The sequence below is a fragment of the Pyrgilauda ruficollis genome, unplaced genomic scaffold, assembly GCF_017590135.1.
Source record: "Pyrgilauda ruficollis isolate IOZ18807 unplaced genomic scaffold, ASM1759013v1 scaffold60, whole genome shotgun sequence".
NCBI classification, from domain to species: domain Eukaryota; kingdom Metazoa; phylum Chordata; class Aves; order Passeriformes; family Passeridae; genus Pyrgilauda; species Pyrgilauda ruficollis.
The window spans coordinates 4,393,903-4,411,711 of NW_024527711.1; the positions used below are offsets into that span (position 1 = coordinate 4,393,903).

Here is a 17,809-nt window from a genome sequence, read left to right on the forward strand (position 1 = left end):
CTCCACAATTCCTCTTGCAGTCACACAAGCAGTAACTAGGATGCACTGGGCAATGCCCTGAAATGCTTGCAGCCTCCTACACCTTATAGTAAATCTGCTCCTTTACAAAGAGATCCCATGGTTAAAGGACTTTGATTCACATGATCCTGGCATAAGCTAAGTTGGAAGAGGCCCACAGGGATCACTGTGTCCAGCCCCTGGCCCTGCACAGCACCATTCCCAAGAGACGCACCATGTGCCTGACAGCATCATGCAAACACTTCTTGAAATCTATGAGGCTGGTGCTGTGACCACTTCCCTGGGGAGCCTGTGGCAGTGCCCAGCCGCCCTCTGGGTGAAGAACCTGTATCTTATATCCAACCTACACCTCTGCTGACACAGCTTCAAGCTGTTTGCTCGAGTCCTGTCGCTGGTCACCACAGAGAAGAGATCAGTGTTTGTCCCTCTTCCCCTCACAAGTTATAGACTGCAATGAGTTAAATTCAAATTCTAGCAGTCTTCATGTAAATCTGGTCTGTACTTTCCAGTGTACTGTCATTATGTACTTGAGGATTAACTGTAAAAATGGTGTTTCTGAAATTCATTGGCTTATATTTTGACTGAAAATCTTTTACTTCTTCTAAGAGAAGGAACAAGAGGCTGTGCACAGAGTGTGCAAAGGGATTCTGCAGCCAAGATGATGAGGACAAATTTAGTGGACCTCTTTCATTAGTTGTGAAGATTATATCCCATTGAATTCTGTGGCACTGCATCAATGTAATTTAAAGCACAATTTGTTCCAGTAAAGTTGGATTTCATCTCCTGTTGCAGTCGTTCTAGCTTCTGAGTCACTTAGTAGTGTGAAGAAGTGTCAAAGTTTTGCTGGTGTGATTGGTTGTGATTTAAGATTCTTTGTGCATTTACTTTCTGGTTCATAAATGTCTATTCAAGGAAGGCAACATAGGAAAGGTTCTTTGATTTTATTCATTTGATTATGGCTTGATTCCATGCTATGGCAATTTCTAAAGAAATGTTCTCATACATTCTACATGTCTCAAAATATTTAACTTAAAAAACATTTCCTCCATTTTGCAATTCAAAAGGTATTTTACACTCAATGGTCTTGGAAGTCTTTTTTCACCTAAATGATTCTATGAATCTACATTCATAGAATAAATGAGACAACTCCAGAGTTAGCTTTCACATGTAAGACAAACATATTCAGGTGGAATACAGGAGAAATAATGGCTTTTCATAGATTTGGCCCAGTTAACTGTAGCTAAACTACAGTTTGTTTTACAAAAAGTGAGAAGATAGTTCTTTCACCAGTAAAGGCCAATTTATGCAGTTGGATGGATTCTGGCAAGAAGAAGGGCATTTTGATGCTCTGGTTTCCCATCTCCCAGAGCATATCTCTGCCCCATGTCTCTACTGTAGAATTGTGGAAATGCTAGCACATTGTATACTCCCAGTCAAATGCCATATGGGACTTACTAATATTAATTGAAAACCTAATTAATATATTTTTAATGGCACAGGAATTTATCTGAATGTCACTGCTGAAGAACTTTTAAGTCTTGACACAACACACCAAACAGCCTTAAAAAATCTAGTAACTGTGAGTTCAAAACACTTAGTTGTTATCTAGTGCCAGAAAAGCAGTGCTGTCTGTTATATTTAGATGCAGACAGACTGAACTCTTACAGCCGAACCAGTACCATGTGGCTTGGTCCCTTAGTTGAAGAGGTAGACCAGCTCCTGTTTTTGTTGTTGTTGTTGAAACACTAACCTCCAGGAGGTTTTGTTTTATTGCTGGCCTATTCCCCAGATGACTGGTTTCAAGTGGAGGGGGAGGTAAATCTGACAAGAAAGCAATAATTCATAGAGAAAATGACAGCAATAATGAAATGCTGCAGTGGTGGAAAGATTTCCCCAGCAGAAATGTGCAGCCTGGCTCACCTGCTGGAAGTTCATTGTCTTCAGTGTGTCTCCTCCTGACTTGACTTTGGCCCAGTGCATTTTTTTAAGCATGAGAACACTTTCCTATTTCAAAGCTCCCACTTACTTGTAGCATTGACCTGAATATAAACAATTGTTATGTGAATCAAATTGTAATATCTAATGATCCAATTGCTGTAATATGAACGTGCTGTCTGGGGAATTGCACTGTGTCTTGCTGGTTTGCATGGGTTGGTCTTCTGGCAAAGTCACAGGAAAATGAGAAGAACATTTCCATAACAAGGACCAAGGACTTAAGTAAACTTGGTTTTCCCTGTCAGGTAATTCACTCTAAGGAAATAGGTAGAGGGCAATAATTCTTCCATAAAACCAGGTAACAACCTTTTAATAAGCATCATTAAGTCTTTAGGTTGAAATAAGAGGCTATCCACCCTTCTATCCCATATTATATTGCCCAAATTCCTCTTTGCCATCCTCACTGTGGTTAGATGAAAGCCCCCTGTTTTCATATCGATCACTAAAAGCACTTTCCCCTTGTACCAGTTCACTGCATCACTTCTAAACGCAGTTCATCTGATCTCTTTTACTTTGGCTGCCGCTCATTCAGGGCTACAAAAACTGTATTTTCAGGCAGGTCTTGGAACCAAATGATCATATTTCTTACCTCATTCCAAGGGATAACATTAGGATCTTTGTTTAGGTGGGATTCAGAATAAAAATAAAGCTCTTTTTGCTTTCCCATGCATGCCCACACACGTGCACACCCATATGTATATACACCACTCTTTCTCCACAAGGGTTATTTGAACCCAGAACAGTAGACATCTGTGTATGTTTGTGCTTATTTCTTTTCAGTGACACACTTTCCAAATGCTAGCTGCTGAGGGAGTGTAACTGCACTGAAATGTTAACCCATGTACAACCTAAACTCTGCTGGGGGCTTGAATGATTCTTGGAATTACTCTTTCTCACTGGCAAAGAAGTGTTTCTCTTTGACAAGGAAATTATTCAGGCAACAAAGTTTTTGGCTTAAGAGTTATGAAGAATTTACTTGTAAACAGCTCTGAGCTTATGTTGCACTGTTTGCCTTCAGTAACTTGCATGTGGCTAGAGATCTTCTTTCCACATACAATTTCTCTATGCATGGAATTTTACAAACATGAGACTTAGTGGAGCACTTCCATGTCTGTTTTTCCTTCTTTTGTTTTATCCCTGCCAGACCACCACCAAAAATCCATGTTCTATCTTGAAGGAAAACCATCCACAGTGATAAGAACCAGCCTCACATGCCAGATAGATTGGAAAATCAGGCTAACATTTTAGGGGACTGTTCCTGCACTAAAGTGAAATGACAGGGGTAGACCCACACAACAGGCTGGATTTTATGAATGCACATCAGCGTAGTATCTGCATGTTCAACGTATCTATCAGTGTTCAAAGCAGTCTGCAAGCTACAAGGTAAAAAAACAAAACAAAACAACAAAACAAAATCAAATACACAGAAAAATTGTTTTTTAAAAATAATATGACCTTACCATAGTCTGAATCTGGCAGTGATTTCCCCCATCTTGTTTACATTAACATTCCCCACTTTAGTGTTCCCCAGCTTCATTTTATGGTGACACAGGTAACACTTTCTCTGCTCTTTTCCTTGTGAGCAAGCAAATTTTAATATTTGTCTGTTACCTTGAATTACTTTGTCAGTAAATGAGAACACTAACTACTGGCCAGTCTTCACCCTCCCTTCCCTTCTCTTCCCACAAGATTTAATTGATCGGTTTCATCATATTCAGCATACCTTATGCAAGAACATGAAACAGCATATGTTTTTCATCCCAGAAAGATAATTAACCCCCAGGTGATTGCAGTCAAGTGGCAAGAAAAAAAATATAGTGTGATTGTTTTTGGAAGGGACAAGAGAAGGAGGAAGCTGGGAAATTAATGTCACCTCTGGTAGCCTTTTGAACTTTGAGCCCTGAAATCTCAGTTTTGATGAACGCACTCAATCCACTCATTATGAGAAAACTGAAGCATGTCTCAGAGTCCCCTGATCATGACATTGATTCCCTAGAGTATCAGTGTGCACACTACTTCCCACACCAGCTAGCCCAGTTGCTTATTCAGCAAAGAACTCTTACTCTTGTTGGCCAATCACAGAAGCACCACCTCTCCCAATCAGTGTTTGCATTTAGAGAGTTAGTATTGTTCCTGTCTTCCCTTCATTCCTCTAGGGAGGCTAACTCCATTGGACCTTCATTACAAATTTTTTTAGCTGGTCTCCTCTTCCCATTGGCAAGTTACAAACTAGTTTTTAAGTTCATTCCCTCTATTTTATGCTTTTCTTTCTGTGACATTGCATCTGTGCTACTCTGGCTGATGTATGATAGGAGAGGGGCTGTTACATTTGTACATCAAATCCTATATCTGTAGTTTGCCCAGCACAGTCAGAAAATATTTGTAGGCTTTACATCTGATAAAGGTCATCTTCTGAAATGCAAAGGTGCAGAAGAATCTTCCTGAGTCTGAAGATAGATTAGCTGCAATGATCTTTGCTATGGTTCATTTCTTTTGTAGAAGGAAGAAGCTCCACTACATTTGGGACAGGTTTACCGTTGCTTAACAAGAGCTGTGAATCATGTCAGTGCATTGTAACTGCAGCATGGGAAATTTTGAGCAGAAGCTGAGGTACTGGAAAATTTTCAGGGGAGTTAAGAAATACTTAATAGTGAGAAGCAAATACCTAAATCCTTCCTCCTTATACTGCCACCAACTTCAGGAAGGAAAGATGCAGAAGAACCCCGCATTTTTCTTTAAAAAGTTTAGATGGGAGACAGAACTCCAGGTGTGTCACTTGCCTGCTAGAGGTAGGATGACATGAAATATGAAACTGTCAAGCAGAGAGCAGCACTGATCCAAATCTGACAAGTCTAACATATTGAGCTTAACAGTTTTGACTCCCTCCTCTCCAGTCCCATCAGCCAGGCGTACAACTCAAGTGTTTATGCAGCATTGGACCATCAGCAGCCACCTCTCTCTCGTGAAATGATCCCCACCAAATGCTGTGGCATGGCAGATGCTTAGTCCTGGAGACCCATGCTGAAACAAGACCTGCTTGGTAGCCCATCTTCTTTTTTCAGGCACTACTTCATTCAAAATCATACATTCTCATTACTCCCACTTATTCTCACTGGCTGTCCTGCTGGAAGGGTCAATTCCTCCTGCTGGAGGCCTGGGAGAGACAATTTATAAGTCGGTCCTCCAGCTACCAAAAAGTCACAGAGACAAGGCAGTATATTCTGTCCTACACCACGTGATTGCTCTTACATCTCTTTGTAAGAGCATTCCACACCCATTTGCTAGATTTATTTCCATCTTGGAGACTGAACATATTTGAATGAGTGAGTCCTGGCAAACATTTCAAGCACCTGCCTTGCTTCTGGCTGAATCCTGAGCATTCATACAGTTGAGCTATTGCATGGTGTCTTTCAGGCTCTGAAATCTTGGATCTGTTGAGATGGTTCTCCTGCAGCTCCATGGGATGCTCCTTTTGTCACCAACCATCTGCCAGTTCCTTTGGCTATGCAGGTATAAAGTCTGCATGCCAGCCTGACTGGTGTCAGCACTGAAAATTCCCCAATACTGTGTGCAAACAGAAGGCCCTGTTCCAAGTGTGAGGAAATATTGTATCATTCTGAGGAAAACTCCCCATGCCCCTTGGGGGAGAAAGAAAAAAAACAATTCTCCTTCTTGTCAAGATCAAAAGGTGATACAAGAATGGGGGAAATGTCATTTATAGTAGGATGAACACATAATTAGCTAACAAGCTATATAGAGAGGGGTGTTGATAACATCAAAATCTGTATATATCAACTGCAGGCAAGGTAGCAACATGTGACCACAAGGTAGAAATTGTGTTGGCAAGATGGACTTGACCCAGAGGATCCTCTTTGAGGTCCATTAAATACTACAGCATTACTTTTGAGCTCTTCCTGTAATGAAATGGGTCACAGAACCATTTATTGGAAACTCAAGAAATAGGTGAAATCCAATTTTGAAAGAAGTACTTTGTGTCTACTAGTTTTAACGTGTGGTCAGTATTCCAGTAAATTATCTGTGTTTTACTTTCTCTACTCTCATGCGGAGTTATTGGAGTGTATCACTGCTTTTGTACTATCCGTGGTGACAATGATGACACACAAAACAGTGTGCTTGGAATCATACTAAATATTTGCATAGCAACTGTGCCAATTAGGGTCAAGTTGTTTTACAGAAGAGTTCACTTAACTGTAGGGGAATTCTGCAGGTACCGTACCAGTCAGTGGCCACAGGTTACTTCTTCACATTCTCAGCTGCATGCAAGAAAATTGACAAGAGGGTCTCCTAGGATTAAATTCCTCTTTGCATGGTTTAACAGCTGGAAGCAGTAGCCAGTTACAAGTATTTGGGCTTTTGTGTGAGTACATGGAAGAGCCCAGAACAGAGACTGAGGAATTCACTACTGTAGCTTCATCTCATGGACTGAGAACTACAGGATATCACAGAGGCTTGAAGGAAGCTTGGAGATCATCCAGTCCAACATACACTGCTCAAAGCAGCGTCAGCCACAAGAGCCCAGGGATGTGTGCACTCACGTTTTGAATGTTGCCAAGGATGGAGTCTCCACAGCCCTTGGAGATAAACTGTTCCAGTGTTCAAGCAGTCTTCCCCCAGTCCAGAAGCTTTACAGGACTAATGTGTTTTCATTTCTCTGTTGTTGATTCTCTAATACAGAAGACACGTCTGTGTAGAATAATAATGTTTAGTCAGTAGACCAAAAAGCTCTCTTTGCCAGCCTGACAGGTTACCAAGCCTGAGTCAGGGAAGTATTCATAAATAATTGAGTTTCCTCAGATGAAGCAGTGTGACCCTTGGCCTCAATATTATTTATCTTATTTAATAAAGGCTGTTCTGGGGAAACATGCCGAATCAAGAAGAGTTTTGTTAAAGCTGAAGGATGGTACTGGTATCATAGCCAATTAATGTGCCTGTTCCTACTGATGATAAATGGGTCTGTCGTCTGTTCATCTGGCATTGAGCCTCGAGCCTTACATAATCATTTGTGGCCATACCCAAGGGGTTTGATAGTTAATGTTTCAGCTTTTACAGGTCATCAGAATTTTTCAAGAAAGATAGATTTGGTAAATCACAGTTTGCAGTAGTCTGGAGGTGGAAACAAAACAGTATTCAGAGGATAAGGTCTGAATAATGGGCCAAAACTTGTCTGAGGAAGAATCTTTTCAATTTTATTTCAAAGTTTAGGGATAGGAGAAAAGTGTGACAAAAGAAAATGCATCAAAGAAACTCTGGTGAATCCAGGCTGGCTCAGCCTTCATGGGTTAATAGATAATTTGAAACTGCTGTTTTCAGTGGCTCTGAAATTGCAGGAAGTGGTTTGAGGCCAAGAGGGAATAATGACTCCGGGAGACATAATTTCTAGGGAGGAACTGAGGTCCTGCAGTTCTGCTTTGGAGGAAACACAAGCCACAGAACGAAATTCCTTGCAGTTTCAGGGTTAGCAGAGAAGCTGATGGCTCAAAGAGAGAAATCTGAGGAGGGAAGCAGAAAATATGAAATTGTCTCTGTGTGTCTGTGTGTGTGCAATGTTGTGCCACATCGCCAAACCTTCTGTCCTTTAGCCAAGAATCTGAGCTGAAAACCCCTTTTGCAAGATCCTTCCAAAATGCACCACCGCTCTCCAGTTCCAAGTATTCTTGTTAGTTCAATACGGAAATGTTGGGATATGGGTTTTGAAATGTTTTGATGACTACTGTCCTCAGATAGATAATGGATAAGCAGAAGATGGAGGCAGAGAGGGAGGGAGAGGGGGAGAAAGAGGCTCTGGCTCTGCTCATTTGACATTTCTCCAGTTAAGAAAACAGTGATGGCCGTGCACAACTTGCACCACTCTCTTTGCTACTTCTGGTGGTTTTCTATCAAAAGACTTGCATCTAAGAATCACAGACAAAGAGAAAAGCACGTCTTTACAGATTGATCCCACCAAAGCAGCAGAGGCACAAGAGTTAGCTCAGTCTAAATTTAATCTGCCAGTCTCCCTGGAGTCAGTGGAGAGAGGCACCTTCACAGGGCAATTCAGAGAAGGAATCTGACTGCAAGGGCAACATTAACCTTTATGACTGTTCTGCTTTTGCCGAGAGTCAATGGGATCAATTCATAGCTGAGTGGAGAAGACTTATACTGGCTAAGAAGCAGTCCCAGTATCAATAAAACTACCACAGTGTGTTCTCTGTATCACAGAGCTGCCATATGTCTCCACTTATTGGGGATTGGGTATGGGGCTGTGGAGGGAATTGCTTTTCTGGGCAGGTTAATGTAACAAAAAGCGAACCGCTCTGCAGCCATTAATCTCCCTAAAGCCCATAGTCTCAGTCCTCCTGTGCTGTACTCTGTGCTGTGCTTCATTATGGAGTCTTTAAACACCTCAGCTAAAGAGAGAGAAAGTAATTTAAAAAGAAAACACAGCTTTGGCTCCTTTCATTAGATTTTTGGAGAAGTAAGGTTCCTATTGGGTTAAACTTCTTAGACTTTTTAAATTTTGTTTATATTGTATTACAAAGGCCAAGTGCTATTGAATAGACACCCAGAAAGAGTGCCCATTAGAATATTTAATAAATAGAGTATTAGAAAAATTAGAATATTTAAGAAGTCAGGGTAAACTAAGGTATGTAAAATTGTGAGTTTTAAGTATTTTTTGTTATTTTTATTTTCCCTAATTCCAGTTTAGTAATAAAATCAGATCGTTATGCTCTTGTTTTTAATAATAATCTAACATACAGTACTTTAGGAACTACAGCTTCAAGAAGAAAACATAAATGAATGCTTATAGTATAAAACCTGCTTTTATTTAATACCTCAGAGATTTGGTGGAGGGTTGTTTGGGACTTTTTTATCATCCAGAGGTATCCAGTAACAATTTTCTGTATTTTAATTATGTCTGGAATATACTGCTTATTGTAAACAAAACACATATAATGTGCATATTTTAGCTCAGGGATTTGAAGCGTCTACTGGACTAGGACATGTGCTGTATATTTCCATTTGTTTTCTCATTAAAGTTTTTCAGGACTTCTGAGATACCTTTGAATAATCTCAACTTTCTGCTGTGACTTTTCTGTATCAAAATAATATTATAAATACATTTGTCAAGCTCTTGGTGGAGAAAAGCTTTACTGTTTCTGATGGTTGCTTCACTGCTTCAAATCAATATACTGCTACTTACATCAGCCAGGCTACTATTTACCCCAGCTTGAATGTCTCCTCCTTCAGTTCCAACATTAACTCAGTTAAAAATAGTAGTTTTATATTTAAACCTCTGCTTCCTGAAGTGACAGTAGGTGGGCCAACTTGTAACATGATCAACATTTTACAGCATTATCTCTACTGGAATACATTTATTCCTAACAAACAAAACATAATGGCTTTCTGGAATCCCACTGCTTTAATTTTTACAAAAAGGCAATATTAATTAAAGAATGAAAAATATGAGCTCTGATATAGCATTCATACATGTGCATAAGTAGCATACAACACAAAATTTTTGGTGTCTTGTTATACAACTCATTTCCTGAAAGTACTTGTGGAATGGGGTGATGTGCTGGGCTTGTATATGGGGAGTAGCAATAGTGAGATGGGGGATCACAGAGTCCTGTAGTCAATGCATAACTTGTGATTCAGTGCAAAGTTTAGTTTTACAGTAAACTTAGAGACATTTGAGATGCCCCAAGCCGTTTTAGATGCCCAAGCTTATTTAAGAGACTGGCAGAGAAGATGCAGGATTTGCAAGAAACCTGTGTCTTTCTGGACAGCAGCTGAGGGACAGTCAGAAAAACCAGGGCATCTCTAGTTGCACTGGACAGTTTTATGTGGACAGCTGAGCTGGACTGCATCTTGCATCTGCAGTCACAACTTTTCAAGCTATTTGTGGTAACACTGAGAGGCATGCTAATTGTGACCTATGAAAAACTGTTGGCCCTTAGCAAGATCATATACTGGCTCATTTTCTCTTCTGTGCCACACATTGTGTTCGTGAGTGTTGTCACTAAACAGAATGACATTACCCAGTGTGTCTCATGGTAAATATAGATTCAAGTACCTCTAAAACTGAGAGTTGTCTTCAAGTCCCCATTAAATATAGAGCTGCTAAAAAAAGTGCCCAGGACATTACTGAATTAAAGTGTCTAAGCAATATGCAGTATGGGACTGTGATGGTAATTTTGATAATGTATGTTGAAACAGTTGGACTCATCCAGGTGTCAGACATAGTGTCTCTCCTAAATTTCTTCCAAAAAAGCAATGTAATCTGCAAAAACCTACAGTATTTTAGTGATATTCTAAAATAATGAAATACGCTTTATTACCAGCATTAAGCATAAAATATAGACAGAAAAGGAAGAAAAAAATGCAGTTAGAAAGTTTGTTCCATGAAAAACATACTGCCTCTTTCTCCATGCTTAAACATGTGTGCATGCTACTTTAGGTCCAGTTTCATTCCATTCAGCTTGAAGCACCTCAGATTTGATATATTCCTTATCCAACCTTTGAGACCACATCTAATGTGTGATGCCACCAATGGATAGTGGTATGGTGTGCATATCTTGGGCAGGAACAAGCCTGGAACATGTTATAACTATTCCTTGGGAAAGGCAGCTGGACACGGCTGGCCTGTAGATATGGAGGTAGATACCCATTTACCCATATCGATACAGACATTAAACACAGGTACCAATTACTGTCTGATGTGATAGCCTGGCTTCTGATGGAAGTATTCTGGCAGATAGAGGGAATCTGGGTCTTAGAATGCTGACAGCTGCCATGCAAACAACCTTAACAAATCCATGCCAGTCTTGTCTGACACTCAACACCTGGCTCCTTTTCTGTAGTGAGGATGGCTGGACCACTGCAGTGGCGCACTGATTTTTGTGGATGGTGATCACAAAAAGGGAATCGAGAAGAGACCACTCGAGTTATTCTGACACATGACTTCAGTGCTTTCTATTCTTAGACAGATGAGGATCTGAAATATGTAAGTACACTATCATTGTTTTTTAGATTTATTTGTAAAGATGAGTCAAAGAAATAAAACTCTCAATCTATCATGGGTGTGGTATTTAGACATTTATAATTTTCATTTGATATGTGTTTGTACTGGAGTAGATAAATCAAGATTGTCCTCATGATGTTTTAAGCACTGTTATTTGTCTCCATCCTTGTTTTTTTTAAAGAAATGAAAAGAGCAAAAACCATGAAATTATATTTGCGGTGTCATTTTAAATTTATTGTCTAATAAATAGCGATCACTTGGAAAATCCATTTTTTTCCTCTGTTGTTAACAAGAGGTTTAACCAAAGTGATTGAATCAAGATGAGAAATGATCCCAGGTTCCTGAAGCTTGAATAAATGATAATGTCAATGTTAATATGCTGGTCTGGAAGTTCATTTGAAGTATCAGAAATCACCTAAATATAATTTCATGGCAGCTCATATACTACTTCGCATAATTTATTCCTTACCAGAGAACCTCCATTCCCTGTGTTTTACCAGCATTTCCAACCCACCAAATACCTACCAACACTCAGCTATTTCCTGCTGCACACTCCCAGTTCAAGTAAAGATAACACTTCTTTTTTTTCCCACCAAATAAATTCTATATCGATGTACAACTTTATCTTCACTCCCACAACACTTTTGTTGAATGAGAGCATCCAAAATATCACATGGATATACTATTTCTGATTCATCTAATGATGTTGCATAAGATGCCTTTTAGATCTCTCTTATCTCCCATAAAAAATGTTTGTGTGCAACAGCTGTAGAACTTGTCAGCCACAGAGTGCTGTACGTCAGTTTTACAAATGAGTGTCCATCCCAAAGTATTTCAGAGAGAACGAAAGAAATTTGAAATGTTCCCACGCCAAGACTTCAATGAGCCATAAAGATTTAGAAACACAATTGAGTTTATTTCTACAACTTGAAGCTGGGAACACTGTACTTTTAAAGTACAGAAACCTGTCAACAAGATCTGTAATGGACTTGTAAGGACGAGGCTGAGTCCTATGATATTCCTGGTTTTGAAATTCATCACAGGAGACTATTTTTACTCAGGGTTCAAAGTACAGCTTTATGTCTCAAGAATGTACTGATTCTCCTTTGGTTTTAAGCAATAGGCATAAACTTATATATGTTTTCTTCCCCCGGTCCAGGTTATAAAACATATTTCAGATTATTGTGTTTATATAGTAATGAGACTATGAATTTTTGCAGCTTTGGACAAGTTTTTAAATATACACATTGTACCAGTGACAGGCAGATTGTTCGTGATAGTCTGAATTAAAATAAGTGTATTTTAAAGAATATTTTGATTTCTGACTGTAGCTAATTGGTTTGGTAGAAATTGGTGTAACAACAGTGCCATTATATCAAAGCCGTTCTTCATGTGGAGGTTCCCAGAATTATTGCAATAAAAGGAACTATAGCCTAGGCATCTTCACTGCACTAGAGGGAGAAAACAAGGCTTTTCAGGACAAATAAAAAGTGGTGAGGTAATAGTAGAGCTCTGGCATTTTGTTTCAAAAAATAAAATAAATAAAAAGCTTCTGAGTGGAAAACTGAAACTGTTGGACATTTTTGCAGCTGTGCAGATATGTAAAAGATACTGATGCTGCCATGAAGTATCTGCATAACTCTAGGTAGGAGCTTTTGTATCATAATTTGTTCAGCAACTATTAAAATACCTCATTCCTGAAAGAAAATGCCCTCCTCATAAGTATCAGGACTTCTGAAAGGAAGAATAAAAACTTGATTGCCAGAAATTGTACATTTGAAGAGATCAACCTAACCTAGACTTTTTGACAACTGTGGAAACCAGCCAAAATTGTATTAAAAAGTGGTATTGTGCTAGGGGTAACCATGCCTTGTCAAATGTATTGCATATACCCTGCTGTGTGCATGGATATTTATGGATATGACTATACAACATCAAATCAAGGGGAAATAAATAACTTACAGGAAGGTGAGCTAATATCTGGTTGTCCATGGCTAAAAGATAACAGCATGAATGCATTGTCCTGGCAAATGAAAGTGAAGGACATAAATGAAAGGTTATTCCCATAGTAAATCAGTAGTTCAAGGACATTTATCAGTACTACATATCTGCTGGAAAAGAGTGGATGGGGTATTCATTCATCTTAGTTCCCTGTGGTTCTATCTGCTTGGAAATAGCATCCATTGCTACCTGTATAGGGAACCCTGACAGCTGGGGACAATTTGAGGTATTTGAACCATGCATCTCTCCGCATGTCAGCAGGAAGGGGATTTACATTTGAAATTGGAATTGGTTTATAACCTTGCAGAAATGCACAGGAGTAATACATGGATCTTATCAGTATGTCTGGCCAGTTTAGAGTTTCTGTAGAAATGTTGCCACATAAGGATCTCCTGAGGTACTCAGATATCAGTGTGATTAGCCTGGCAGACACACCTCTGTATTGAGGAAGCAAGGTCAATGCCCCTGGGACAGCAGGAGACATAAAGATTCAATAATAATACCTTATTATTCTATCAAATGATATTTGCAAAGCACTTCAAAATCATTATGTGAAGGACAAAGGATGCTGTATATACAGAGGAGTAAAGGCTGACATTTCCACAGTGCATGTAATTAACACAATTCCATGCAAGTTTGGCCTTTGGAAGAAAAATAATCTTTGGTTGCACACTGTGCATGTGGGGCTTCCATAATAAACACACAGGGAACCACTGTAAGGCATCTACAGAATCAAGGCTATTGCTTTGCTGGTGCCATGTCGTCAAAGACCCTGAGGTTCAAAGGCCTGTTACTACAAGTTAGGGGACTCATGGAGACAAGAAACATGCAGTACTTTATCATTTTTGGTTTTGTTGCTTCTCAAAGCACCTCTTGACCTAGCTGAATTTTGGTGAGAAGCTAGACTATGTCTAGGTAGGAATATCTTCCCTGAGCCAGTTTATGGGAAGTGTTGTGATTCCTCTTGTTAAGGGGTGGTCAAATTAGTTAGCATGGTTTTTATTAGTTTCTGCTAAGAAATTGACTTTTTTTTCTGACAGTTCTGACAGTCCTTCAAGTTACCCAGACTGCAGATTAACACACTACAAAATAAAGCACTTGTTGCTCCGTGTCAGGGTTCGTCTCTGTTGTTATGCAAAAGGGACACAGGAGATGATCTGAAATAGTCACCTGACCATGCCCTCATTTCACACATTGTACCCCCACATGGTTTGTTCTCTTTGTGATTACATTGCAGTTTTGGGTCCTGCTCAGCAGTCGAAAGTTAAAGGCAGTGGTGTGGCCTAGTGTGGAGAACACAGGGCTGACTTGTGGTAATTTTACATCCACTCTGGATTTGCAAGGGTTTGATAGATATATCAGTCTATGCCACACATTTATATAATGAAATTAATAAGATTGGCTGACATTTTATTATAGATATTTATTTTATTATAGATTATTTATTTCTGTTTATTATAGATATTTATTTCTGTTAATGATGTATTCTTTCCAGAAAATGGGAATAAAAATGCCCCTTAGCACATGCATAGTTTTATTATAGATATTTATTTCTGTTAATGATGTATTCTTTCCAGAAAATGGGCCCAGCTTGGGAATAGATGATATATACTCAGACCCTTGAAGCCTCCACTATGCAAATTAATTTCCAGTACCCTGGAATACAGAAGTACAGTACCTCTTTCATTAGATATGGATCATTTCTATAATGAATGGTTGGCATTGCTGCATGATAATTTATCAGGATTTGGGAAAGACACAGAATGCCAGCAAACTGGCAGATAAATTTGATTTTGTTGTTAGAGCTGGGACAAAAGAAAACATATTTGCTGATATGCACAGTAATTTTTACCTCAGACATAAACCTGTTGGAAGAACTACAGTACGTGAAGTGAGGCACAGAGCTCTCCTAGAAACCAAAAACAGCTTTATAAATTGAGTATTTTTAAAGAAATTTAAAGACTGACAATGTGCTAGCTTCAGGTTTGAAGTCACTATCAGTGACTTCAGTCTGAGAAAAAAGAATTGCATGATAGGTGCAAAGTGGTTAAAAAAGGAAAAATGGCCAACAAATTTTTTTAAGATTTTCTACATAAAGGTAATGAGATATTTGAACAGGTTGACCAGGAAAGTTGGTAATGTCTACATTATAGTGACTTTCAAATACTGGGACAAGTTCTTGAACCACCTAATATATCTGCACCTGCTTTGAAAATGGAGTTTTAATTACAGATCTCCAGAAATGCTGGTCAAACTTGAATTATTTTGTGATTCTAGGAAGGAAGGCCATCAAAGAGGAAAGTTCAAATTAAAATCTAGAAAGATAATTTTTTCATCATCCAGAGGCATCTCTGTAGCTTTGGATGTCTTAGTGGTGTAGGGTGTTTTTCTGTTTATTCCAAGAGTATAGAAGGACAAGGCCACCTTCTCTGACAGCCCTTTGAAACAGTGTCAGAAGACGTCAGATAAATTTGCTGATGCTCATATTTAGCTTCAGCTAAGCATTAGCTGATGTTCCCTTTCTCCAAGTTATCACTTTTGTAGTGGGGATTTAGCACTAGTCTTTTCTGCACTAGATATACCCATGTAAAGTAGTGGGATGAGATTCTTAGCTGGATACTTTCCCATCCTTACAGGTTCTCTTCACATGTCGTATCATTGCACTTGCTGTACATGAACGATGAAGAGAGCTGTTAACAGTCACTTCAGAATATTCCTGTTAAAGAGGAGGTTAATCCTTCTGGGTCCACAACTGAGGCTGTTCATAACAGCAATATGATGGACACAGTAGACAAATCCAAACTGCCTGAAAAGTCAAGATATGGACCAAATGGCTTCTCCCATTTTTAAATTTTCCTCCCAAAACCACTGTGATTTGCTTCAAGATCAAGCAAGACAGCCAACCAACAGACAGGTCATACAGACAACACTTACTCTGGAATTCTCCCATCTGCTTCCAGCTTTTTCATCTCCACTCAGTTCCATCCTTTTATCCTTTCTTCCTTTTCCTACCCATGACGTGAGTGGGGGAAGCAGGTTTTTCTGCTTGTTTCCTTGTTTCTGCACTAAAAGAAGGCAGGGCTGAAAATCACCAGTGTGTGTACTAGGACTGAGATTTACAAAGAAGGCTCTGTAATATCCATTATATCTATGCTGTTCTCACAGTAACTCTGCATTGAGCCAGAATAGCAATTTCAAGCTCTTCAACCCTCACAACAGTAAGATTCCTAAATTGGGTATTCTTCTCAGGTTTTCCTGAAGCTGGATCTAGGTAGTCAAACTGTTCTTCCTTTGGCCACTGCTCTGTTTCCTACTGTATTGTCTTCCCTAACTCTGATCTGTGCCATTTTCAGTGGCTCCAGCTGCTATGTCTGTGTGAGATACTCCTTGAAAGGTGTTCTCCTGCCTCTCCAAGTTTGCACCCTGCTGCATGATTCCTAATTCACCATATTTTAGTAAAACAGCCACAAATACAGAGTGAAGGGTGTGTGAAGCAGAGGATTATCTGAGCCACAATCTTCTGCTATGTCAACTTCCACTGCACTTGGGTGGCCTTCAGCTGATAGGAGACATTTGAATTTTCGTGCTATTAGAATAGTTAAGGAGGTTTTCACAGGGAGAAGATTTACTGTGAAGCTTGCAAAGTAGATCTTTAAAGCAGTTTTCTGAGTATTTTTTTTCAACACCTGTGTGGCTAGATAGCACGGTCCTCAGTCTATCAGCAGGTATAGCAATTATGTCTTTTAAGTTGGTTCTTAAAAATGCACCCAGCCCTATAAAAATACCTTTATCCTTTGCATATAATAAGGATGCAAGACCTTTTCACCCACTTCTTATCTTCCTATTGCAGATAGGGCAGATGGGAAGGAGGGCTTCTGCCACAAGGTGAACTCTGAATTTGGTACGAGATGCGCAGGACAGAAACAGTTAATTCCTCTGAACATCTTCTTTTCCATAGAGGTGGCTTTTGAAAACCGAATTTAATGAAATCCAATGTCCTTTTCATAAAATATTTGAGGGAAATCTTGTATGATAGCACTTGTCGGTCAATCCTGTACTATTGTTGTTTCTCCCCACCGCCCCTCACCTTCCCTTTTTTCTTTTAATTGACATCTGTCTGGAAGGACACAAACAAATCACAAGCTGGTATCATAACTAGGATATTGTGGAACTCTTCTCTTTCAATCGTTCAGTTTTTCTGCTGATAAAGATAGATAAATTGCAAAGTCTATATTAATAGGTGCAAGGGGCAAGAAAGTGAGAAAAACTTCAAAAGGCATATGCAAAAAAGATTCTGGAGTATATTGAGAGGACACTTTTTGAAATCATATTACCCTATTACTAATAAGTTTTAAAAATAGATGCCATGTACTGCTAACTCTAAAATCATCATACAATTAATTTGCCTTTTCTCTACAATAAATCAGACTCAAAACAAGGATATACTTAACATTTGACCATTTGATGTTCCCTTTCGATTAAATAGTGATTCTATTTCTAGCAGTCCCTAGTGTTTTAGGTGATTTTTTTAGTGTTTCAGTTATATGCCCAGTTCTTTTCAAAAATCAAGTTCAGGACATGTATAAAAGTCTGTAGTAATATTTCCTACTGACTTTGCCATTTATTTCCATTTCACTATGAAGTGAAACATTAAGTTATTTTACATTTGCTGGCGTTCCTGTAATCGGTTGTACTGCATTTATCTAGGACCTCTTATATTTCATTCCCCATCTCTGGAAGTTTTCAAGGCCGTGTTGATACATTGCACTATAA

At 39.1% G+C, this 17,809-nt stretch overlaps 1 protein-coding gene across 1 annotated transcript in view; it reads left to right on the forward strand.

Moving 5' to 3' along the window:
• The window catches only part of TENM4 (teneurin transmembrane protein 4), a 589,520-nt gene that overhangs the window by 81,988 nt on the left and 489,723 nt on the right, over nucleotides 1–17,809 (forward strand). Inside the window, exon 2 of the mRNA XM_041483687.1 lies at nucleotides 10,875–11,017. The gene's annotated coding sequence lies outside the window, so the exon portion shown is untranslated. The remainder of the gene's footprint in view (nucleotides 1–10,874; nucleotides 11,018–17,809) is intronic.